A 27,890-nucleotide genomic window follows, 5' to 3' on the forward strand; every position below is an offset into this window, starting at 1 on the left:
CACGATAATTGAGTTTGCATCTCATTTGCATAATCAAATAACTTTCTTTGACTTATCGTTTGCTTTTCTGATGTTCTTGTTTAATAAAAAAAAAATCAAATGCTTCTTTTTTTATCGCTTCATATTCATTTTGAAATATCCCCTAATTTTTGTGAGCAGTATATATATTAAAGAAGCATGGTAAATTTAGTCGTTCAATGGATAGTTAACATTATCTTCCATTTATTATTAAATACATGTGTAAAAATGATCAAACCTACATTTAAATATATTTACCTTCACTAAATTTGAGCAGTCGAAAACGTGCACAAAATCAGGAACTTTGCAAACATTTCAACACACCACAGGGTCAGTGTTCCCAGATAGTGATTAAGATCAATCCAGAATTACTTTCAAATAACTGTCAAAGGGTTCTCTGAGTGATGCCACAGAAGATCCTTTTTTTTTTTTTTTTTTTTACCATAAAATACAAAGTTTGCACAAGGGACATGAGAGTGTGAAGAACCTTTATAAAAAATAAAAAAAAAACCTTTTCCAAATTAAGATTCTTTAAGACTTCTTCACACTCACACATCCCTTCTACAAACATAGTATTTTATGGAACCAAAAGTAGTTCTTCTGTGGCATGACTCAGAGAACACTTTGACAAAACAATGATTTTTTCAAGGGTTCTTTAGTTAAGGAAGTAGTTCTACTTAGAACTATGACTTCTATATGGAACCATTTCATGCTTAAAAGGTTCTTTGCATAGTGAAATGGTTCTTTAGATTGATGGAGATTGTGTTGTGCATGGTTCTATATAGCACCAAAAGGGTTCTTCTATTGTTACAAGCTTGACATTGTAACACTACAAGCACCCTCTTGGTGCTAAATAGAAACATGTACAACAAATTCTCCATTCTATATAGGTCCTTAATGCTCATGGTCATTCACTTTACTAAAGAACCCTTGAAGAATCTTTTTTTCACTTATCAAAGGATTATTTACCATATCAACCTTTTTTCATACAATTACCCACAGTTGTCTTCTTATACTCAGGTTCACTAGCAAGACAGGTGCGCAAAAGACAGGTATGTAATAAACAAGCAATAGATCCTTTAATAACTTTAATAACATACATTGAATGTGACAATGATTCAATGGTTTTGTATCTTTTGTTTAACTGTACAGAATGTCTTGCAGAAAACCATCATATTGGACACTTAGGCGAAAAGCAAAAGCATGGGTTGATCGAGACAGAGTCAATTCAGGCACAAGGGGGGGAGGGGGGGCAGAGCATTGATTCAGAAACAGAAAACAATGCTCTACTTGAAGACGAAAACGATGATGATGATTTGGAGTTCATGGATTGCCAATCTGCTGTGTGTAATAATGACCTCAGTTGCATTACTAATGATGTATTTTTTGACTGTGAGGACTTTGATTCTGGATCAGTCAGAACTGGAGTTTGATTCTTTGCGTGATGAACTAGCAAAATGGGCAATTCAACACCACATCACGCACAGTGCAATAAATGCACTGCTAGATGTCCTTGGCAAGTATCACTCAATCTTGCCAAAAGATGCCAGGACACTCTTGAGTACAGCAAGATCAAATGATCTTGCAATTCAGGATAAAGCCGGTGGTCAGTACTACTACTTTGGTGTGCTCCAATCAATTACACACATTCTGCAAAAAAACAAGGGTTTAGTGACCAATACAAAACACCTGAAACTTCAAGTCAATATTGATGGGCTACCACTTTTCAAAAGCTCACCAACACAGCTGTGGCCCATCCTTGGCACTGTTATTAACTTGCCACATCATGAGCCAGTGACAATTGGGCTGTTTTGTGGTGAAAGAAAGCCTAATTCACCAAACGAGTTTCTTGATGACTTTGCATTAGAGATAGTCAAGCTTGCTGAGGGGTTTGACTTTGAGGGAGTAAGGTTAACTTTGCAGCTCTCTTCAATGGTCTGTGATGCCCCAGCCCGTGCTTTTATTAAGTGTATAAAAGGTCACACAGGGTACCATGGGTGTGAGAAATGCACACAGGAAGGCGTTTACATAGACAACAGAATGACGTATCCTAGAACCGACCTGCCACAACGGACAGATCAAAGTTTCAGGGATAAGACCGATTTGAATCACCACCTGGTATTTCAGCTCTAGAAAAGACATCTCTGGGAATGGTATTTGGGTTCCCTCTTGATTACATGCACCTTGTGTGCCTAGGTGTCATGCGGCGACTTCTGTACCTGTGGCTGAAGTTAGGTCCTCTCACTTGTAGGTTGTCCAACTTTCAGGAAAACGCATTAACGGAAAGGCTGCTGGGTATCCAAAGCTATGTACCTATTGAGTTTGCACGTCGACCAAGGACTCTCAGAGAAATTGACAGGTAGAAAGCCACAGAGTTTAGACAATTTTTATTGTACACCGGCCCTGTTCTGCTCAAAGATACATTGAGCACCGCAGTGTACCAAAATTTTCTGCTGCTATTTGTGGGCATTTTCATCCTTAGCAACAATACTCTGATTGAGGACTATCTTGAATATGCCAATAACATCCTAGGTCTTTTTGTTTCTCATTTTGGACAGCTCTATGGCCCTAAATTTGTGTCGTACAATGTTCACAATCTAGCACATCTTGCGCAAGACGTTAAAAATCACGGTGTTCTTGACAGCTTCAGTGCCTTCCAATATGAAAACCACCTAAGTAAAATGAAAAAAATGATTAGAAAGCCTAGCAGCCCACTCAGTCAAATTGTAAAAAGACTGTCAGAGGTACCATGGAGAGATAGCCCAGAGAAAAAGACATGTTTATTAAGACAAAGCAGCTCTGGTCCTCTTCCTCCACCTTTTTATGGTGCAACCCAATACAAAAAGCTGGTAACACCACAGTTCACTGTCAAGCTTGACCAGGCCAACAGTTATATTTACCTTGAGGGAAAAGTTGCAAAGGTTAAAAATATAATATCTTGCAGGAATGAGGTATTTGTGGCATACAGCAGATTTGAGCAGCATGAATCATTCTTTGATTATCCACTGTCATCATCTACCTTTGGCATATATTTGGTTCATGGGCTCACAAGAACGATACATTTCTGCAAAGCTGATCAAATAGAGGGGAAGGCCTTCCTAATTCCATATAAACACAAATTTGTGTCAATTCCACTCTTGCATGCAAAAACTCAGTAAATGTGTACTACCTTTCATAATGTTTGGAAACACTAGCAAGATTTTTTTTATATCCAAAACTAACTCATACAATGTGGATTTAAATATAGCAAACTACATATCAAACTGTCTATTCAATTCATTAAATATTTTTTTATTTTATTTTTTTAAAGTGATAAATCAAATACTGCAATTCTGTTTACCATTTTTGTTTACCCTGAAATGTAAGCATCACATTTGATAAGTGGAGAATTGTTTGTGTAATGTAAAACTAGAAGTTTCAGATAATTACGAAGCTACAAATGTAGCACAATATCCAAAATGTAGATGTATCCAGAGTAATGAACGTGTGTATAAAAAAAAACACACACACACACACACACACACACACACACACACACACACACACACACACTACTCTGGATACATCTACATTTTGGAAATTGTGTTACATTTGTAGCTTCCTAATTATCTGAAACTTCTAGTTTTGCATTACATAATATTACAATGATATATTTATAACTGTGATCCCAAACGGTGAATGGTAGTATGTGTGAAAAATTTATTAATGCATCTATCTATCTACAGCTCACTTTTAAAAAATAACAAAAGTATTAGTACCTTTCTGTTAGAAAAAACTTGTCATTTTGGGGGGATTGGGCGTGGTGCAGCTCCTGCAATGTACCTCATAGTAGAGTTTGTTGGGGAGGAGCAGACCGGACCAGTGGCAAAATCTTGGTATAAAGATGGCTTCTCCTGGTGGCCTCCCTACAAAGATGAAAACCGACTCTTGAAAAGTGTCAGGAAATCAGAGGTCCCACAGCCTGATAAAGGGTGGAGCAAGCACAGCGTGTGAATACTTTATGAATCAGGTGATAATAAAAGTTTGGTGACCACACACTGTATGGAAAAATATATTATTGTAACCATAATATACCTGATCTAAGCTGCTCTTTTCTTTTTTTTGCCCTCCTCACAGAGTCGTTTGACAACATTGTTGCCAACAGGAAAAAGTCATGCTACACATCAGATCTTAACTCAGAAACTCCAGCACAGAAACTCTGGGAAAGAGAGTCAGGAAGTGAGCTGTGCATACTGTGCTATAAATATTGTAAAACAATTCTGCAGTGTGTACGACCTATTGCTAATGTATTACTGTACTCTTGTAGAAAGAAAATATACTCTTCCTCTGAACAAGAAGAAGAAGAAGAACCACAACCTGCCAAAGTAAAACTTGCAAATGCACCAAGACCCCCAGCCCCACCACAAAGACAGAAACATGGTTCAAAAAATAACGGTTAGTGCATTTAATTTTACAATTGTGTGGATCCAACCACACAGACTACACACATTTTTGTTGTTGAAGCAACCACAGTGCATGTCATCAACTAACAATCTCATACCATAGCTACACCTTTAATCACAAAAGAGTTGCAAAAATGTCAACGCTCTAAACCTGACTTTTTTGCATTCTTAGCACTAACCAGCACCTTTCAGCCTGGAAGAGCAGAGCAGGAGTGGTGTAACAATCTGTCAGATAGTCAAGGTATATAATGTTTGAAACATTTAGAATGGTGGATTTAAAAGGAACACTTCAGTATTTTTAACCTAATGACTGAAGTAATCAACAGCATGCATTTTCCCCTGTTACCTTTGAGCAGTAAAAACTTCTGTTTTAATAAAATATTAGTATCAATCTCATTATGCAAATAGAACATCCAGACGTCATCAATCCAACTTGTTAATATCATGTTTCGTTAATGATCAGGGGGGTATTCCAGAAAGCGGGTTTAACAAACTTCAAACTTAACCCTGAACTCCGAGTTGACTTATCTCACCGTGTCATAACCGGAGTTTTCTGTTCCACAAAAGCGGTTCAGTGTTAGATTACTCAACTCTGAGTAGATTGAACCCAGCAGAAGCGCGTTCATGGTTAACTATAAACAGGCATTCTCAATGGAGTGGTGATGAATGGATTCATCATGGATGTGAATGAAAGAAAAAGTAGTCCGTAATATTTTACACCAATAGAACTGTTTATTTTAATGTTTGCATGTGCAGATCATGAAAATGTTTTAAATGTAAAAGTAATACAGCATCGTCCGTAAAAAAAAGATGTCGCAAATGGCAAAAAAAAAAAAGTTAGTTAAATGTGTGTTAATGCGTGAGTTTAAATTCAATAAAAAAAAACTTGTTGAAACATAATTCAACATTTAGCAGAAGGATAGGGCAAAATGTTTAATATGTCAGTTTGTCATGATTTTACACGTTTTTTCCCTTTCATTTACTCAATCTAGGTGTAATCCAAGTGGAATCAGATGCACATAGCAGCAGATAAAAATAAAATACAAAAACTGTCTATGTTCAAGGCATGTTTATTACATGTAAATCATTAGTTTGAAGTGCATAAACTGTGGAATATTAAGAACTGCATTGGTACAGTCTGAACACTTTTTATTGCCATCTCTCCAGTGATTGGTGGTTTGGTTTTGAGCCTCCTGCAATTGTTAGTGATCTAAAAGTCCCTATAGATCCTAATAAATATAAATAATGTTCTTTAATACAAAAAAAAAAAAAAAACACTGTTGAAGGATGATAGGGAAACAATCTCCTCTGCCTCAAGGTGGGATGATACTGGGAGGCCTATAGAGGTACAGGATATGTTGAACATAGAGCATGGCATTTCATTTGATCTATCATGGTAATGTGTATGACTGTCCTCTAACAGAATGTGATGGGCAGTTCCGAATCAGATGAGGGACCATCCACCTCCAAAGCTCAGCTTAGAACAGTAAAAATGTCTTACCAAATATCTGAAATATTTAGACACAAAAAGCTATGTTTGATCATAACATGCTATTTTTGCCTCTTTCTTTCAAGTTGGGTGTAAATGATCTATATATACAAGGTCCATCTGGAGAAACAAATTGCAAAGTGTGATCCTCAGGTGGAGCATATAAAACAGACAAGGCTAGAAATTTAGTTGCTTGAACTTAAGATGGGTGTCGATGCTAAGGGTGTATAAATATAAATGTTCTTACTAAAGAATAAGGACAAGGAAATTAACTCGTGGCACTGTTTTATTTTCAGTGATCATGCACAGAGCCTGACCATTTGGCTTCAATATTTGTAATGTGGGTAGCATCACATGAGATCTTGATGGAGAACAGTAAGTTGCAGAATGTGTATTAAATGTTACACTGTTTCATTTAAAACATTTGTTTATTTTTTAAGATAATGGTCACTACCTGTACGTGGAGGGATATTCTGTCTGCTGTTCACATAATCCTTTTCATTTTCTGCTGGTGCTTTAATGGGAATGTGGGCTCCATCCATGCAGCCACTAACCCTTGGGAATCCTTAAGATGGTACAGAGCAATTTTTTATCACTTTCCAGTTTTTATCTTTATTATTAAAGACAAACCTGCTATTCTGTGGCATTCATCTTTGATGTTTATTACAGACAAACAAGAGTTTCAATGCTAGGCATACTTTTTGGATGGACCAACATACAAAAAATGGAGAGCAATGCATAAAGTCTGCAAAGTAGTGAGGGCTGATCCACAAAGTGTAATATTGCAAATGTGTAAAAAATAATACCTGAATAGACCCATAACAGGGCAGTTGCAACATTCATCGATATGTAGTAAAATCATTCTTTGACATAATTTTGCAAAGACTTTCTTGTGTACAGATAGGGTTTTCATTCATTAATGTGACTGTATATATACACATATATAGGCCCTGTTTTAAGTAACAATCATGTTTGGGGTTAATTACTACAATTAATTTGAACCACAAATTATTTTATCTTACTAAACTGTGTGTGTGTTAAAGGTATTCTATATTAATCCATAACATTCCATACATAATGTTATAATTAATGCTATAACAAGCCTTTTTATTAATATTGTGATTAATAATGTTGCAACTGCCCCTTGTTGCAACCGTCCCCACTCTCCCCGAATTGACTGACTGATAAAAACGGAAAGGTTCGGAGAGAAATTAATCGGGAAATGACTAATCTGAGTTTAATGACTCGTTTCCGATTAAGATCTCTTCGAATAATTAGCGCGTCGGGATCCACTGGCTCCTCGAGGAAAGAACACACCAGGTTTACATGAGAAAAGTGTGAGTAACTCCGGGTTAGGTTTAAATTAACCTGCCAGCGAGCAGGTGAGCTTCAGAGCGTAAGTTGCTATAGTAACTGACACAGGCTCTCTTTAATCTCGGTTTCTGGAACGGAAAACCTCGAGTTTTCCTTAATTCTGAGTTAACTTACCCGGTTTAATCACTTAACCCGCTTTCTGGAATACCCCCCAGGTCTACAACACGTTACAAAAACACTTGGGACACTTTATTTTTGCTTTCTTTATCTTGCCGGTGTCACGTTGTATTGAAACTAAAATAAATAAATAAAAACTTAAAATTTAAAAGCAAGTGTTTAGGTTCATTCATCATCTTAACACATATTACAAACTAATCAAGCTCATCAAATTTCAGACATTGTTCACGTAAACAAAAATCTCAAGTGGAAGCACAAGATTCATTTATTTATAGACGGTGCTGCTTATGGTTTTACACTTAAAAACATGAACAGTTAAAAAATAACAACAAACACAACAACAACAATTTAATAATAAAGTCACAAATCTGTACCCAAGCAACAAGCTGTAATTTATCTAGCACCACTAGATGGGAACGATCTCTGTACAACATTTTGAACTTCACTTTAAAAGTCAGTTCAGTGTGTTTTACTGTAGTAAGAATAGCTTCATGTTTTGTACGTAGTGTTTATGGTATTTAAGCTATATGGATAGATGGAAGTTAACATGTAATTTACTGAACAAACTGGCTCATATTTTGGCACTGATATACCTTCCTGAATGGTGATCTGCTTGGTTGACACAACTAGCACAAGTAATCGTGGTCTACACCCCACAAGCGCTCTGTTGTACTTGCGCATGCGCTGAACGCTACCATCCTGAAACTGCTAACGTTTCCAAACTTGAAACTTGCCATTTGCTGAGTAAATAAAGCAAAAAAGACAAATACTTTACAAACTATTCTATTGTTGAAAACTGCACAGAGTTAAGTTTAGGACCCAGTTGGCCGGTAGATGGCGCTGTAAACAATGATTTGCCTTTTGGTGTTACAATTCAGCATAGAGCAGTCACATGTGGAACACTATTCTCTACTCAGCACTGATAACAGTATTATTACCTAAATAAAGCCAGGTTTCACTGAGATTTGAACTCGGATCACTGGATTCAAAGTCCAGAGTGCTAACCATTACACCATGGAACCCTGACACCACAAGAACTAAACAGTGGGCCGGTAGATGGCGCTGTAAACAATGATTTGCCTTTTGGTATTACAATTCGGCATAGAGCAGTCATATGTGGAACACTATTCTCTACTCAGCATTGATAACAGTGTTTTTACCAAAAAAAACCCAGGTTCCACCGAGATTTGAACTCGGATCACTGGAGTCAAAGTCCAGAGTGCTAACCATTACACCATGGAACCACACAGTTAGGTCTTACTTAAGTCCAAAAATTAATAATTAGTCATTTAAGAGCAGGTTGGCTGTTAGATGGCGCTGTAAACAATGATTTGCGATTATATTTTGGGATGGAGCAGTCACATGTGGAACACTATAACACTACTAGTGCTATTATGATATTCAAGCTGGATGAATGGATGGAAATTAACATGTCATTTAAGGTGACACTAGCACAAGCAATTGTGATGCTCTGTTGTACTGCACATGTGCTGAATGCTACCATCCTGAAACTGCTAATGTTTCTTAATCTTGGACCTCACACCGGGCCCCAAATAAAAGCAGTAAGGTCCCACCTGGATTCAGGGTCCAGAGTGCTAACCATTACACCATGGAACCCTGACACCACAAAAACTAAACGTAATGATTCGCCATTTGCTAAGTAACTTCAGACTTTACTTTTACATCTCAAGTGATTTAAACTTACGTGATTGATATAATTGACTGAAATCAATTGACAAAACTGAGGTAATTTAGAAGTTTTAAACACTAAATAAAAGTAATTCTAGTTAAACTTTGCCACCCAAGTATCAAAATCACAACAAAACGTTCCACTGTTGGAAAATTGCATTAAGTTCAGGATGCACTTGGACCGTCCCTCCATGTCGCTCTGAAGCAGATGATTTGATGTTTGTGCACCTGTTCAGGAGATAACAAGTCACTAATGATCACACAGAAGCCACTTGATTTTAATACTGTTTGTTTTTGAAATGAGATGTCCAACAAGCTCATGGTAAGGTGTCCAAATAATTTTTGCCACATAGTGTATCATTACTATTGCTAAGGAGTTAATATGTGTGTCTACATCACTTATACGTGTCTAACATACGTATCAATTCTGTTAATATTCATAAACACACACACACAATACAGTACACACACATGCTTCCACATTCACATGTTTTTGCTGTATGTGTTATGTAGATAATATTTAGGTGATTTGATGTATTTTTGACATTTAATTATTATTTAAGTGAAGCTTTTTACAAGTTTAGAAGTTTTGTGTTTTGCTTCACTGTATGTATGGTGCATTATTAAACTGTTATACATTATTTATTCTATTTTGTATTAGATGAGATGGTTTGTCTTTGTATTGACCCGCGATTCATTTTTAAATGACAGCTAATGATAGTGATCCGACTCTTTTAAGTAGTTTGTACAGTATAACATATAAAATGTTGACTTTATCAAAAAGAATCGACTCCCTCAGCTTCCAACTGCTCATTGCTGAGTACTATCAACTTAGTGAATCGACTCTTTCGAGTCTATTTTGTCGTTTGCCTTAAAGAACCGGATTAAAGAATCGACTCATTTGATTCATTTGGAGCCGCAGACTCACTCGCTCTCCCGCTGTGAGCTTCTCAAACTGAACTGCGTCTTTCTGTACATGAGGAAGAAATCTATGTAGAGATCTCAAATAACATGAACCTGAAGGTGTGAACTTACATTGTAGAAAAGAAAAACAAGCCAGTAGCAGCAGTGTGCACATTAAACCATTTACAGAAGGGTCATTAAGTTTGGCTAATTGAAATAATGCCATGTTTCTGACTTGAATGCGAGGGGCATTAAAAAGATCTCACACTTGTCAGAGACAATGTTTGAAGTTACTGCTAGTTAGAGAAGCCTCACTTGTTTGTTAGTTTAAGTGGGTGTGGCCCATATGGGGATCGAACCCACAACCTTGGCATTATTAGTACCACGCTCTAACCAACTGAGCTAACCGGCCAGTTCAGCTATTCTCTTTTTAGATCTTTGTACATAATTCTACACTAACTCCATTCAACCAGCTGAAACGGACTTTAATAATACACATCTAAGAGGTTTTGTGGGTTCTTCTATGTGTGAACTATCTAAACTATATATTTCTTAAAGTTCCTGACTGAGCTTAATGCCACCAACCAGTGACTGGAGCAGATACGACTCAGGTCCTGCACACAGTAAGTAGTTCTGATACACAGTACCAACCTGCACACCAGAGGGGCTCCAAACATCAAGTTTTCACTCATTAAATCATGTACTTTGAGAACTTTGTGGAATGAATGTAGGATTTGTACATGTCGATTCTGGGTTTTAGGAAGTTGAGCTACTGTTAATATTTTTCCCCAATTGAACTAAACCTGAATTGATGTTTTAATTGTTCATTAAGACTTCACTAAGAGTTATTACCATCAAGCAAATGTAAAGCATATTTCTATATGAAGAGCATCTGTTTCCAGATAATATACACTGAGGTTTATTCGTTTGCTCATCAGGCAGGTTGTGCAGTAAAAGGCCCACGTCCCTGGGTGGGCTCGAACCACCAACCTTTCAATTAACAGCCGAACGCGCTAACCGATTGCGCCACAGAGACAGGTGCACAGCCAACAGCACAGCTGTTTCATTGGACTGTACACACAAAAAATCAAATCTCTCTCTATACAGGCTCACTGTGGAGGCAAATTGGTGGTTAAGTGGGCGGGTCTAAACTGATGAAGGCTGAATGAATGTACCACAATACAGTATAGTTTAGATAGTTCACACATATAAGAACCCACAAAACCTCTTAGATGTGCATTAAGAAAGTCTGAACATAAGAAATGACGAGACAGAGATGTCTGAAGTAGGACTGAGATCTCCGATCATTAAAATAACATGAAACTGCTGCATTTCTGGCGCAATAACGACCAAATTCAGTTTAGGAGCCGCTCATTTCTGCAGATCTTCACTGTAAGTGTGCAGAATCTCAAATGGTTTTTGTGCTGCCATGCAGCTGGTTGAATGGGGTTAGTGTTGAATTATGTACAAAGATCTAAAGAGAGAACAGATTAACTGGCCAGTTAACTCAGTTGGTTAGCGCGTGGTGCTAGTAACGCCAAGGTTGTGGGTTCGATCCCTGTACTGACCACACCCACTTTTGGACTTAAACTAACAAACAAGTGAGCCTTCTCTAACTAGCAGGTCCTATTGACCTGGTCTTCAAACGTTGTCATTCTGGTAGGACAATAAAAGCGATATCCTTTTTATTCAATGTATCTAACTACATAGTGTTGTACAACATTACATGTGTACTTCATACTTTTGCATTTTAATACTTGCAAATTTGAATACTTGCATACTTTAATACTTGCTTACTATAATAATTTGCATTAATATATATTGAGCTGCTGTAATAAATGATCGATCTATAGATTAATTTAATTTTATCTGTAATGCTAGTGATGGGCTATCCTAAACTATCTTTAGGAAGGTAGATATATCTAGCTTTGGGGTTGTTGAGGCTAAATATTCATGATTGTTGTAATGTTGCTACACAGTCACATTAGAAATCTCTTTTAAAACTAATGTTTGATATTGCAGGGTCTGATGAAGACACTAAAAATGTTATCTGGTGGAGAGTGGCCAACCGGGCCCTCTTCACTGGAAAACAGAATGCAGCGGTTCGAGGGTTTGAGTTAGTAACTGTTTGTTTGACGTAACAAAATTTGTGTTACATCTTATGCATAATATTAATTACAAAGGGTGGTATAAAGACAAGTTTTAGTATTTAAGTTTTGCAAACTTTTTCAAAGCATTAGAAACTTTTAATGGCTAAACTTTTTTTGAAGCAGTGTATGCTATATACATTAATAACTGTTATTTGCATTATATTCTAGAACCTTTGTGTTGGAGAACCGAATGCAGGGGAAGGTGACTCCCACTTATGTGAAGAAGAAGTGGGAGAACCTCAAACAAAAATACAAAGTAAGCTTCGTTTGTTGGTGTAAGATCTTCAGTAAAAATATCAGAAAAGATTTGTAATACAAGTTAAGGTCCTTGTACTGTGTTTATGAATCTTGTAGGAACTTAAGTGTCCACCTACTGGGGTAAGTACAGAGGGTGGTGAAGCAACAGCAGCATCCTGGAAATGCTATGCGGATATGGATGAGGCAATAGGTGGGAGACCATCAATTAGCCCACCGACCCTTATTTCCTCATCTGGCCAGAATGCTGCTGAAGCTTCACCATCCTCGAGAAGCATGGAAACCCCAGCCAAAAAGAGACGAGGGGAGAAAGATTTAGTTGAGTATCTGAGGGAGATGGAAGAAAGGGAAAATGAGAGGGAGATAGAAGCAGCAGAGAACGAGGAGAGAAGATGGAGAGAGGCTGAGGAGAGGGAGGAAAGAAGAGAAAGGGAAAGAATAGATCGAGAGGAGAAGAGAGAGCAAGAGGCGCGCCAGAGAGAGGAAAAGCGAGAGCGAGAGACGCGAGAGAGAGAGGAGAGGAGAGACCAGGAAGCAAGAATGAGGGAGGAAAGGAGAGCTAGGGAGGCAAGAGTGAGAGAGGAAAAGTTTATTAAAATCCTAGAGATTCTAATGAAAAAATAAATAGTTGAAAATCAAAAAGTGTTGTAGTATTATTGCATGTTGTGAGAAAGAAAATGTGTTGGCAAATAATGGAAATAAAGGATTTTCTTTTTAATTTAACCTTAATTAAAAATAGAAAAAGTGTAAAAATTGGAAATTGTAATTAAAAAAATATTCAAGAAATTGAACATTTTGCTAAGAAAGTTTTACTTTTAAATAATGAATAACTGTTAATGTCAAGAGTCAATCAAGAACTGTAGAACAAAATGTAAAAACAAACAACATGAACCTATTAACAAAACATTTTTCTAAATATAATCATGCTCATAAAGAGCTGGTATGCTGTGCTGTGGTGCTGAGACAGCTGCAGCCAGATGCTTTCTTGCATCTTCACCTGATGTAATGTCATTAATTACAGGCTCTGTTTGGTCAACATGTACCTCTGTTAATTCTGGCTCAATGATGTCTCCATGAGCGATACAGAGGTCGCGAAGACAGGGCTCACCTCAAGGGCTTTAAAGAAAATGGAACGCCATCTTGTCTTCATCATTCCAAAAGCCCTTTTCACCACATTCCTGGCCTTGGACAGTTTGCTGTTAAAACGAGCCTGTACAGGGTTCTGCACAGGCTCTCGATAGGGGGTCAGGAGCCGGATGGGTGTATTAATGCAGGGATAACCCCCATCCCCAAGAATGTATCATCCTGCAGGTGGGTATAAGCCCTCTTTATACACAGGGCTGTTCTTTAGTACCCTTGCATTAGGGCTGGGCGATATGGATCAAAAATAATATCTCGATATATTTTAGCTGAACGGCGATATACGATATATATCTCGATATTTTTTCATCCCATAAGGTAATAACAAAAAGACACTTCTGAGACAAAGTACATGTTCCAAATGTTATACAGGCACTTTTATTAACATTCAGCTGTAGATGAACATGAGAAATTCCTCAAAAATAAACTATTGGCATATATTAAATCAGGGGTCACCAACCTTTTTGAAACAGAGGGCTACTTTAAGGGTGATGAGTAAGCCAAAGGGCTACTTGTAGGATACAAACTTCCTGAATAACAAAGTTGCATGGTTCACCTTTAATGATAATATTATGATTAATAATAATAATAAATATTCAGATGTGAAGAGACTGTCTGATCACATGTTAATTAATTCTTGCAATAATTATTAACAATGATTTACCATGGCAGGAAACACAGACATATTTAAACATGTAACATTATTTATTTCTGTTCATCTCAATCAGTTTCAATATTTGAAAGTCAGCGCGATCACATCTGATATTTTTGTAAATATTGTTCCTGACGGTTTTGTATGAATGAGCACATTTGTAGCATTTTGATCAAAATCACACAATTTTTATTTATTTATTTTTACAAATTATGACTTCTGTAGCATTTTTTTCAAAATCATTAACAGTCCCATCTTCAAATAATGTCCCGTTTGTACTGATCCAGTTTGTACTGATCACTACTTTTGTTTTAGAACAAATCATGAACTCTGTCCCATGTTTATACAAATGATCAGTTATGTAAGATTTTTTAAAAGCTACGATTTAAACGTTTCTGTGACACGTACTGAAGCCTCTCTCCACATTGTGCCGCTCTCTGCCGTCGTCCTGCGAATGAAACACACACTTTTCCTCCCAATCATTGTGAAAATATTAAGTTCTCTTTTGCTTTTCTTGTGTGTGTTTTCATTATTATTTTTTCGGGGTAAAACCCGCATCTCGCTCCCCATAGTAGCTGCGCTCGCTCGCTCGTCTCAGCGTTCTGCGCCTGATATAAAACTCTGCACCCAGACCAGTTTTGTTCTTGAAATGTTATATTCAGTATTGTCATTTTCAAATCTACATCAATGCAAGTGTTATCGATTCAAAGAGATCAACAACGAAAATATCATTTTTAGACGGAGCTCTGTAGTCACTAGAGCTGTTTAGAACATGCCCTGCGGGGGACTCACGTGGTGGGGAGGGAGGGGGGAGTTGTGTTCAGTGAGGGAGAGGGGCGGGGCAGGTGAACATGTGCAGAGACAAACTGGGAGAAGGGAACGACGAACTGTCGGATCTAACTGGAACGCAACATTTATATCGATATACGCGATATTGTCTTATCTTATATCGCGTATGGAAATATATCGATATATTATAAAATCTCGATATATCGCCCAGCCCTACCTTGCATCATGAATCGACCCAGGGTAACCAACAAAAATGTCTCTGAACTTCCCCAGGTGGTCACAGATGGCTTGAAGCTGAATCGAGTGGAACAGCTTCCTGTTTAGGTAGCACTGTGCGTTGGCAGATGGGGGTTTTATTCGAATGTGGCACCCATCAATAGCACCAACTGCCACTCTAAAACATTCGGATCCGGCCAAGTGGGCAAATCCAGCTCCTACACTCTCTAGTTCATCACCAGTTGGTAGGGTGATGATCCTCCTGACGAGCCCTCTGACAGCCCTACTCATTTTGTGCACAATGTCGTGCACAGACGATTTTCAAAAAATTATTCTACTGTAATTATTAATATGTGTCAGATCTATCATTTTGTCATTTATTTTCATTGTATTAATCTAATCATGGTAATGTAGTATACTGTTGCTAAAGAGGTTAGCAGTACTTACATTATTTCTGAGGTAAAAAATAAATAACTTTCTTAGTTCTCTTCTGTGATTTACTACTCTCTGCTGTCTCAGTGTGGAGTCGGGATACATGACTATAGATTAATCAGTAAGTGGCACAAATAAAGACGATAAATACCCAAAATTTTGGCAAATGGAGCTTGAAATGAGCATGCGGTCTGTAACTATGGTCACTTGACGTTGGTAAGATGGCGGACGTAGTACGTACGGGTGTTGTGTGCATACTGCACACTTCTGTACTGAAAGTACATACTTCCTCCAATGTAGTACGTACTCAGTAAGTATGCGATTTCGAACGCAGCCTAAGTCTGTGTCTGTTTCTGTTGATTATTCTGAATTGTGTTTGTTTGTAAACTGTGAATTAGTTCTTAATCTGGTCGTGATGTTAGTGAATTAAACCTACATCTCTCTGATGGTCTGACCGATGAGCTGTCTGTTCTGACGTGCTGCTTAAGCCCGGCTAGCTCAGTCGGTAGAGCATGAGACTCTTAATCTCAGGGTCGTGGATTCGAGCCCCACGTTGGGTTAGTATCTTCATTTAATGTCTACAGAAACCAAAAGGTCATTCTTCCACTTTGTACAGTCGGTCTCCGGTGACTTATCAGGTGGATATTTGTGCTTGTAGGACTGTTGTTTACTGGATGTTTTTCAGTTACTTATTTCCACTATTCTTTTGGACTACACGTTGTTGTTGTGTCTCATATCCGTTTAATCAACAGACATAGTTGTGCAATAAGAAGCACTCGTCCCTGGGGGGGCTCGAACCACCAACCTTTCGGTTAACAGCCAAACGCGCTAACCGATTGCACCACAGAGACACGCGCACAGCTGTTTCATTGGACGGTACACATGGGTCACATGACTTGCTAACTTTTACAGCAGGGTAATTCAGTTTGGCAAATTGCAATAATCACATGTTTCTGACCTGAATGAGAGGGGCATTAAAAATAACTCACACTTGTCAGAGACAACGTTTGAAGCCCAGGTCAATAAGACCTGCTAGTTAGAGGAAGAGCACTTGTTTGTTAGTTTAAGTCCTAAAGTGGGTGTGGCTCATACAGGGCTTGAAGCAACGCCCTTGGTGTTATTAGCACCACGTTCAAACCAACTGAGCTAACCAGCTGGGGTGCAAGCACAGGGCATGTACCCACAAACCCGATTCTACACTGACAGCCCTTCAGTTATGGACCTGCCGCACAGAAAAGATGGAGAGCTTTACTGTTGTTGAGCAAAACAGATCTTCGTGTGAGATGACTGAGGTTCATGTATTTTTCTTTTAAGAATAAATAAAAGCTGATGTTTTTAACCTCATACTTTCCTGATACTTTTATTCTACACGGTCTAAATTTCTTTTAGTACACAGTTCAGTTAGCAGCTCCAAAAAATGTGGTTATCACCCATATCCTTTGCTGTGTGGGAGAGGGTTTTAGCTTTTTTTTGCCCTGAAATGAGTTTTTGCAACTTGGGATGTCTGACATGTTAACTACCATCTATTCATCCAGCTTAAATACCATAAACACTACGTTAAACATGTGGAGTTAATGGTGTAATTATTAACCTTTGTGCTGAATTGTTTATCTTTTGTGCTTCCATGGTGTAATGGTTAGCACTGTGGATTCTGAATCTAGTGATCCAAGTTCAAATCTCGGTGGAACCTGGCTTTATTTAGGTAAAAACACTGTTATCAATGCTGAGTAGAGAATAAATAGTGTTTCACATATGACTGCTCTGTGCCAAATTAGAACAAAAAAAGTGGCAAGTCATTGTTTACTTAGTGCCATTTTCCAACAGTGGAACGTTTTGTTGTGATTTTGATACTTGGGTGGCAATGTTTAACTAAAATTACTTTAATTTAGTGTTTAAAACTTCTAAATTACCTCAATTTTTTCTATTGATTTCAGTCAATTATATCAATCACGTAGTTTAAATCACTTGAGATGTAAAAGTAAAGTCTGAAGTTGTGTTTATTTTTCTTTTTTGTTTTATTTACTCAGCAAATGGCGAATCATTACGTTTAGTTTTCTTGGGGTCAAGGTTCCATGGTGTAATGGTTAGCACTCTGGACTCTGAATCCAGCGATCCGAGTTCAAATCTCGGTGGGACCTTACTGCTTTTATTTGGGGCCCGGTGTGAGGTCCAAGATTGAGAAACATTAGCAGTTTCAGGATGGTAGCATTCAGCGCATGTGCAGTACAACAGAGCATCACAATTGCTTGTGCTAGTTTAGAGTCACCTTAAATGACATGTTAATTTCCATCCATTCATCCAGCTTGAATATCATAATAGCACTAGTAGTGTTATAGTGTTCCACATGTGACTGCTCCATCCCAAAATATAATCGCTAATCATTGTTTACAGCGCCATCTAACAGCCAACTTGCTCTTACATGACTAATTATTAACTTTTGGGCTTAAGTAAGACCTCTCTGTGTGGTTCCATGGTGTAATGGTTAGCACTCTGGACTTTGAATCCAGTGATCCGAGTTCAAATCTCGGTGGAACCTGGCTTTATTTAGGTAAAAACACTGTTATCAATGCTGAGTAGAGAATAGTGTTCCGCATATGACTGTTCTATGCCAAACTGTAACACCAAAAGGCAAATCATTGTTTACAGCGCCATCTACCGACCAACTGGGTCCTAAACTTAATTCAGTGCAGTTTAACAGTGGAATAGTTTGTTATTTTGATACTTGGGTGGCAATGTTTAACTAAAATTACTCTTGTTTACTGACTGAAAACTTCTAAATTAGCTCAGAATTATATCAATCACGTCAGTTAAAAAAATCTGAGATGTAAAAGTAAAGTCTGAAGTTGTGTGTGTGTGTGTGTGTGTGTGTGTGTATTTTTCTTTTTGGCTTTGACTCTGGATTTGTGTCCAGAGTGCTAACCATTACACCATGGAACCACACAGTGAGGTCTGACTTAAGCCCAAAAGTTAATAATTAGTAATTTAAGAGCAAGTTGGCTGTTAGATGGCGCTGTAAACAATGATTTGCGATTATATTTTGGGATGGAGCAGCACTCCACACTGACAGCCCTTCAGTTATGGAGCTGCCACACAGAAACGATGGAGAGCTTTACTGTTGTTGAGCAGAACAGATCTTCGTGTGAGATGACTGAGGTTCATGTATTTTTCTTTCAAGAATAAATAAAAGCTGATGCTTTTAACCTCATACTTTCCTAATACTTTTATTCTACACGGTCTACATTTATTTTAGTCTTCTGCCATGTGCAGTGCAAGAATTCACTCAATTACACAGCAGTTCTTTTATTTTTTATTTTTTATTGCTATTGATGAAATGGATTGTAAGCATTTATAAAGGTCATGCCACGTTCATTAGGTGAAATGAAGCCAGAATTGAAGATGGCAGAAGAACAGGGTGATATTCTTACTTTCATTGATTAAAATACTCAGGTTAGAAAGTCCTGACACACAGCACATGCTCACCTGACTCTCTCTCAACCATGCTACCTTTAATCATTAAGGTAGGGGTGGCCCATATGGGGATCGAACCCGCAACCTTGGAGTTATTAGCACCACGCACTAACCAACTGAGCTAACCGGCCTGTTAACCTCTTCTTCCTTTAGATCTTTGTACATGATTCTACACTAACTCCATTCAACCAGCTGCATAATAGCACAAAAACCATTTGAGATTCTGCACACTTTCAGTGAAGATTAAAGCAAAACATCACAACGAGAAATCCTGACTTCAATCAATTTCTTTGAGGAATAACAGAAAACTTGAGTGACGTCCCATTCTTAATCCACCGGGTTTAATATGATGTTGGCCACCCTTTGCAGCTATAACAGCTTCAACTTCTCTGAGAGGCTTTCCACAAGGTTTAGGAGTGTGTTTATGGGAATTTTTGACCATTCTTCCAGAAGTGCATTTGTAAGGTCAGACACTGATGTTGTACGAGAAGGCCTGGCTCACAGTCTCCGCTCTAATTCATCTCAAGGTGTTCTATCTGGTTGAGACCAGTCAAGTTCTTTCACACCAAACTGGCTGATCCACGTCTTTAAGGACTTTGTGCTTTGTGCACTGGTGCGCAGTAATGTTGGAACAGGAAAGGGCCATCCCCAAACTGTTCCCACAAAGTTGGAAGCATGAAATTGTCCAAAATCTCTTGGTATGCTGAAGCATTAAGAGTTTCTCTCACTGGAACTAAGGGGCCAAGCTCAACTCCTGAAAAACACCCCCACACCATAATCCCCCCTCCACCAAACTTGTAGTACTGTTCTCCTGGCAACCGCCAAACCCAGACTCGTCCATTGAATTGCCAGGTAGAGAAGCGTGATTCATCACTCCAGAGAACACTTCTCCACTGCTCTAGAGTCCAGTGGCGGTGTGCTTTAGACCATGCGCTTGGTGATGTAAGGCTTGGTTGCAGCTGCTTGGCCATGGAAACCCATTCCATGAAGCTCTCTACACACTGTTCTTGAGCTTATCTGAAGGCCACATGAAGTTTGGAGGTCTGTAGTGATCGACTCTGCAGAACGTTGGTGACCTCTGTGCACTATGTTCCTCAGCATCCGCTGACCCGCTCTGTCATTTTACGTGGTACCACTTTGTTCCCAAACGCTTCCACTGTTATAATACCACTGACAGTCGACTGTATAATATTTAGTAGTGAGGAAATTTCTCGACTGGACTTGTTGCACAGGTGGCATCACAGTACCACGCTGGAATTCACTGAGCTCCTGAGAGCGACAAGGCGAGGTGCTTGGTTTAATACACCTGTGGCCATGGAAGTGATTGGAACACCTGAATTCAATGATTTGGATGGGTGAGTGAATACTTTTGGCAATATAGTGTATTTTGTAACTGGACCTCGTGTATTATAAAATGGTTGTTAATAGTGTACTGTCTCTTTAGGAGATATGAGTTCATTAAGTTTCAGGGTAACGATCTCAGGCTGCTCTGAGTGAGCTGACAGTAGGTCTGTATCTTCACTGCTGAGTTCAATGTTCTGTAACATGTCGGAAACGTTGTGTTGCTATTGTAAAAATGAACATCCATGCACCTTCATATATTCAGTGAGTTTATTTATTTATTATTTAATGTTATAAGATTTTGATGCTTGTTGATCCTGGTCATCCATGTTCTACACTTCTCATACAGCTGTGTGGATCAACAAGGGCGGCACCTCAGTGGAGTTCCTCTAACCAGTCACACACAGATACCCAAAATGCATCGTTCTGGTAAAAGAAGAGAGAGAGAGAGGATGGGTTAGGGAGAAACATCTGCAACAATCACTGAAATGTGAAATTGAGATGTAACGTGTCCTGATTGGACGGCTCCACCATCGTCCCTCCTTGATGCACCGACAACGTCTCCTGCTAAATAAAACAAGAAGAGATGTAAGAACATTCCAGAAGCTGTAGTGTTTGGACAGATGAGCATGTAGAGCAGCGTTTATCAGGTAAAATACACTGATTGTGGGAATGTTACCTGGATTTCTTACACGTCCGCTCAGCTACACACTGGACTACTGCGCTGCTTCCTTCTCAAGAGCAAAAGATACGTAGCTGTGGTCTGATCAAACTTCCACTGCACACACACATAAACACATTAATAAATATGTGTCTACATTTTAGCATCTGTGTTGATGCAGATACAAGTACTGAAGTGTACCTCAGACTCCAGCTGCTCCATCATGTCCATCATGTCACTGTACTACGTCTAGGGTGGATGTTGTACCGGGCATGTGCTGTGCCATTCCACAGGGCTGCTGTACCCCTTCATTACCCACTCATGATCCAGCAGATGCTCCACCTTTGTGCGCCACTCTGGAACCACCTACAGGACAAGATACAAGAACTTCAGGTGATGAAGCCCACAGAGAAACACACACCCACTTTGCTCACATTAAACACACCATAAACAAACACCTGCAGCATTTCCTTAATCAGCAGTACAGAACCAGGAGACAGCCAATCAGGAGTGTCAAAATGTCCTTTCTGAGGAAACACAGAGCAAAACAATCACATCTGATCAAAGAACATCACCACAAGCCATTACTGTTACTTTTACTGTATGTTTAACATGGATTCAATTTAATAATCGTAACAAGACGTGTATGCCAATGGTGTTTCATTGTCGTTCCAGAACTTACAGTGATTTGTTCATGGAGCTCCTCAAAGTCGTCACCGTCGAATGGGAGGTAGCCACACAGCATGTCATATAGGACAACACCCAAGCTCCAAACATCTGCCTAAAATACACACACACACACATATTCATTGTCTTTTTTAACCATGCTTTACCCTGGTCAGTCCCCTCATCCAGACCTCATAGAATAACTCATGAATGGGGCTACAGAGGGGACTGAACACCTTGGATTTGGAGACTTTTCAATTGAAGTTTATCATGAATAACCTGGGGACACACCCCAATCAAACCTACCTCTGCACCATGATAGGGTTTATCATCAATGATTTCTGGTGCCATGTAGGGAGGGGTTCCACAGCCCTCAATCAGAGCAGTACCCAATCCACCCTACAACAAAACAGATTTCTATCAACCGAAGGTCCAACTGTTGACTCGCATCTGCAACACAGCACACAAACTGAACCAGCATGGCTCTGTGATGTCCTGTTCATCTAACTGATCACTGAAACTGATTGTGGACGCCATGTGTGCAAGGCTTTAGCATGATGGATGTGGGTAAACACATCACCTTACTAGACTCTCTGAATGGCATGCTTGATTTAAGTATACACTACAGTCTTAGTAGAGACACGAACCTCTGGTTTGGCACAGAGACCAAAGTCGATGAGCTTGATGTTGTTCTTCTCATCCAGCATCATGTTTTCCTGAGAGTCAAAATAAAACACGTCATGTACAAGCACTAACAAAGAAAGAGCACAAAGTATAAGTGGCTGACGCACTGGTTTAAGGTCACGGTGGGCGTATCCCTGGCTGTGGACGTAGACCAGCGCCGAGATGATCTGACGGAAGATCCTGCGCGTCTCCTCCTCCGACAACCTGTCGTTATTATCGATGTGGTCGAACAGATCTCCACCCGGACAAAACTGGAGGAGAGAGCGAGTGAAGTGAGCAGCAAATCATTATAAATCCAGAGATTAAATCAAATCTGATAGTTTCCATCCACTGATGGTACCTCAAGCACCAGGTAGATCTGGTCAGCAGTCTCCATGACTTGGTACAAGCGGCACACATGCTGATGATTGAGGTTCTTCAGGGCTTCAATCTCTATCCTCAAATCAGACAACTCATCCTGCAATGGGGATGAAACAGGAACAGTTTTATGACTTTTCAGATCAGAATTAGGAGAACCAAACGTTTGGAAACTGAGACACGTCCATCTTTAACAGAGGGTTTTGCTGAAACTAGCCCCGAGCTCTTTCTTCTCCAGGATCTTGATGGCCACTGGCTCTTGAGTCTGAATGTGCCTGCCGAGCTTGACCGTCGCATAACCACCTGAAGAACGATTGAATAAAAAAATATATATTGTCAGGTTTTAAAAGATGCACATCTGTGTTACACAAAGACAGAGAGACGACTGAAAGTGGTACCAGTTACCTGATCCAATGGTTTTGTAAACCTCATAGCACTTGTGCAGCTCAGAGACATCCTCAACCACACGTGACGTTCCCTCTGTGGTGTCGTCTGTCTCGGGTACAGTGCATGGTACCTCAACCTGCTGCCCACAAGAGACATGTTATTATTATTACTGATTTGGCCTCTTCAGAAGGTCGTCACAGGTATCTGGAGCCAAGGGAGGATCCGTAAAGCCAACATGACAATTGAGATGGGTTCAAGTCTGGGGAATCAGGGGGTCAGGGTAGTACTCGGAAGTGTTGGTCATGCTCTTCCAACCAATGTGGGACGTTTCTAGCCTTGCTGGAAGATCCCATACGCCAGTGACCCAATAAAGTCCTGGTTGGTCGTCACAGGTATCTGGAGACATAGGAGGATCCAGGGGAGGATCAACACAGCAAACTGATACTCACCTGGTTCCCATCCGCTTTACGGTCGCCTTCGTAGACGGAACCGCAGCCTCCCTTTCCCAGCAGCTCTCCGACAGTGTGTCCGCTCTCAAAGCTGTCCGGGTTCGTGTCGGTCGTCTTCTCCTCTTGATGTCCTCCGTCGGTGGTTTCTCCTTCAGCATCTTTAACACAAGTATCACCAATGATGCTCCATGTGTCATGTGGACCAAAAATAAGGGTCTACATAAAGGTTCGGCGTACTCACCCTTGTTCTCGAGAGCATCACAGATGACTTCTCCAGAACTGATCCCACCTATGAAGTCCAAGAGTTAAATATATAGTCACTAGAGTTCAATAGTGTGGGACTCGAATGTGGTGGTGTTAAAGTTACCTGGAGCTTCAGAAGACACTCGTGGTCCCTGGGAGTCTGTCTGCTCGCTCGAGTCTGAGTCCTCCAACTGAATCTCCCTGTCCACTAACGTCTCACTGGAGTCTGATTTCGAATCATCATCGTACCCGTCTGAATCCTCCTAATTTAAACGGATTAAACTGGTGTTACAGAGACGAGAACCGAACTCCTCCCCTCCCGGAGTATAGTGGTGATGATAATTCACCTCGCTCTCGACTGTTTCTTCTCTCTCAGTCAGGTTCTGAATGGCGCTGATCCATGCCCGTCTACCTGCCTCACAGTCGGCCTGGAACGTAAAGCTCCTGTACACACACGGTGATAGATACAGATTATATAGGATGCAGACAGACAGACAGATTGAGTAGATAGATAAACAGAAAAATAGACAGACATTCAGACAGACAGATGGATAGACAGATAGATAAATAGTGTGTCTATCGATCTGTCTATTGATCATCTGTCTGTGTCTATATCTGTCTGTCTTTTGAATATTTATTTATCTATAATCTATCTTCTTGTCTATCTGTCTATCCATCTGTCTATCTAACATCTATCTGTCTTTCTGTTGATCATCTGTCTGTCTGTCTATTGATCATCTATCTGTCTGTCTATCTATTAGTCTGTCTGTCTATCTATCAATCATCTGGTCTATGTATCTATTGCCTGTCTGTCTATCAATCATCTTGTCTGTCTATCTATTGTCTGTTTATTGATCATATACATGTCTGTCTGTCTGACTATCTGTCTGTCTGTCGATCATTTATCTATCTGTCTGTGTACCTATCTGTTTGTCTATCAATTATCTATTTATCTATAATCTATTTCTTCTTTATCTGTCTATCTAGCATCTATCTGTCTGTCTGTTTGTTGATAATCTGTCTGTCTATTGATCATCTATATATCTGTCTGTCTATCTATTAGTCTGTCTGTCTATCTATCTATCAATTATCTTGTCTATCTATTTATTGCCTGTCTGTTTATTAATCATCTGTCTGTCTATTGATCATCTATCTGTCTGTCTGTGCGTCTGCCTATCTATCTGTCTATTGGTTATCTGTCTGTCTGTCTATTGATCATCTGTCTGTCTATCTCTGATGATTATAGATCTGGACTTACCTTGTGGGCGTGACCACCCGGAAGCAGAAGCGTTGCCCGGCGTCCTCGCAGCTCTGGACTGAACAGCGCTGCAGGTCTTCAGCCAGCACCGTGAAATCATGCTGGGGGAATAGAACATAAAACCTTCTTATTTATACAGTCGATGATATAAACACCGGTGAAATCGTCCCAGACTTAAACACGACAAGGGCGGTTTGGGGTGCAGCCCAGCACAGAAGTCTGCTGCGTACGACCGCTGTGCATTATGGGTATTTCACAGAGCTGATTTAGATCATGTAAAGTCATGTGACCTACCTTAAACCTCTTCTTGTAGAGAAGTTGATTGTTTTGTATGATGAACCACCGCCTGCATCAATATAAATATATATAATATTAAGTGTTTATATATAATACTAAGTGTATATATATAATATTGAGTGTATATATAGAATTGAGTATATATATATATATATATATATATATATATATATATATAAAATATTGAGTGTATATATATATATATATATATATATATATATATATATATATATATATATATATATATATATATATAATATTAAGTGTATATATATAATATTAAGTGTATATATATATATATAATATTAAGTGTATACAGTCCCTGACAGAAGTTCTGTCGCTTATCCATGTTGTGTAAACAAAAGCTTATAACCTGACTTTAAATTCATCCATTGGTTTTAGAAATGACTCATATGAAAGCTGAAACCCTCCCAAATGAGGTTTAATTTACGAAAATACATTTGCACAGAAAGGTCAGATTTTGGCAAGACTAAGTTTTGTCGCCTTGTCATATAATGCACCCAATCCTAGTTTACAGCCTCACCTGTGCTCACTAATTGATCGGTTAATTAGTGGGTGTGTATAAAAAGAACCCCAGCACCCCAGACCTTCACTTGAACTGCAACTTGTCAGGATGGTGCTCCATCTCATACATCCATCTCTACATCAAAGTTCCTCAAGGCGAAGAAGATCAAGGTGCTCCAGGACTGGCCAGCCCAGTCACCAGACATGAACATCATTGAGCATGTTTGGGGTAGGATGAAAGAGGAAGCTTGGAAGACAAAACCAAAGAATCTTGATGAACTTCTTTGCTATTCCTGATGACTTCATCAATAAATTGTATGAATCATTGTCGAACCGCATGGATGCAGTCCTTAAAGCTCATGGAAGTCACACAAAATATTAAATATGGCTCTAATAGCACCACAACTTCATTCACCAATGTTATGAAACATATCTTTGGATTTAAAGTAAATTATTTGTTTGATTTTCACATTACTTTCTGTGGGCGACAAAACTTTTGTCTTGCCAAAATCTGACCTTTCTGTGTTCATTAAATGATCAATATTTCTGCAGTGAAGCAAATGTATTTTCGTAAATTAAACCTTATTTGGGAGGGTTTCAGCTTTCATATGAGTCATTTCTAAAACCAATGGATGAATTTAAAGTCAGGTTATAAGCTTTTGTTTACACAACATGGATAAGCGACAGAACTTCTGTCAGGCACTGTATATATATATATATATATATATATATATATAATATTAAGTGTATATATATAATATTGAGTGTATATATAGAATTGAGTGTATATATATAATATTGAGTGTATGTACAGTATATATATATATATATATATATATATATATATATATAATATAAAGTGTATATATATATAATATTAAGTATATATATATATATATATATATATATATATATATATATATATATATATATATATATATATAATATTAAGTGTATATATATAATATTGAGTGTATATATATATAGAGAGAGAGAGAAAATATATATATACACTAAGCATCAGTGTACAGACCTGTTCCAGGTTTTAAACACACTCCCGGTCCTCTTATAGACGGTGCTGTATATGGTTTTACATTTAAAAACATGAACAGTTAAAAAATAACAACAAACACGACAACAACAATTTAATAATAATGTCACAAATCTGTACCCAAGTAACAAGCTGTAATTTATCTAGCACCACTAGATGGGAACGATCTCTGTACAACATTTTGAACTTCACTTTAAAAGTCAGTTCAGTGTGTTTTACTGTAGTAAGAATAGCTCCACATGTTTTGTACGTAGTGTTTATGGTATTTAAGGTGGATGGATAGATGGAAGTTAACATGTAATCTATGGAGGTAAATATGTAGCAAAAGTTTTGCACCTGTGAAAACGAAATCTGTAAAAATGTGTACCTGTAAAAAAAAATCTGTAACTGTGAAAAAGATTTGTACCTGTAAAAAATAAATTTGTAACTGTAAAAATAATCTGTACAATTTTTATCTGTAAAAATAAAATCTGTAACTGTAATAAAGATTTGTACCTGTAAAAAATAACTCTGTAACTGTAAAAAAGATTTGTACCTGTAAAAAATACATTTGTACTTTTATTTTCGATGTGAGAATAAAAACATTGCAGCACAGTTTCAAATCTGCCCGCCACGAGTTTTGCAACAAATATCTCAGTCAGCGTGTTGCAAAACTGATCTGTACCTGTAGCTGCAGGGGCGGGGCTTAGGCGTGCAGGGGGCGGGACTACTGGGGAGATAGATGTAATTACCGACCAATCAAAGGAGCTTGTTTTTAGAGCCGCAAGAAGCGTAAACAAAGTTCGTTCAGTTCGTGCAGGTTTATTTGCTTTTGAATGTTTATTAGCCGAGAACGAG

General features: G+C 38.7%; 5 non-coding genes across 5 annotated transcripts; 2 read left to right on the top strand and 3 right to left on the bottom strand.

The window, feature by feature from the left end:
• Positions 1–8,390: 8,390 nt before the first annotated feature.
• On the bottom strand, positions 8,391–8,462 carry trnaq-uug (transfer RNA glutamine (anticodon UUG)). The gene has a single exon. It is a non-coding gene; the product is annotated as a tRNA-Gln (tRNA).
• A 150-nt stretch (positions 8,463–8,612) lies between these two features.
• Positions 8,613–8,684, bottom strand: trnaq-uug (transfer RNA glutamine (anticodon UUG)). Its single transcript has one exon. It is a non-coding gene; the product is annotated as a tRNA-Gln (tRNA).
• Positions 8,685–10,370: 1,686 nt separating this feature from the next.
• Positions 10,371–10,444, bottom strand: trnai-aau (transfer RNA isoleucine (anticodon AAU)). Its single transcript has one exon. It is a non-coding gene; the product is annotated as a tRNA-Ile (tRNA).
• Positions 10,445–17,732: 7,288 nt separating this feature from the next.
• On the top strand, positions 17,733–17,804 carry trnaq-cug (transfer RNA glutamine (anticodon CUG)). The gene has a single exon. It is a non-coding gene; the product is annotated as a tRNA-Gln (tRNA).
• A 326-nt stretch (positions 17,805–18,130) lies between these two features.
• On the top strand, positions 18,131–18,202 carry trnaq-uug (transfer RNA glutamine (anticodon UUG)). The gene has a single exon. It is a non-coding gene; the product is annotated as a tRNA-Gln (tRNA).
• Positions 18,203–27,890: the final 9,688 nt, after the last annotated feature.

Source organism: Trichomycterus rosablanca, chromosome 14 (genome assembly GCF_030014385.1).
Source record: "Trichomycterus rosablanca isolate fTriRos1 chromosome 14, fTriRos1.hap1, whole genome shotgun sequence".
NCBI lineage: Eukaryota > Metazoa > Chordata > Actinopteri > Siluriformes > Trichomycteridae > Trichomycterus > Trichomycterus rosablanca.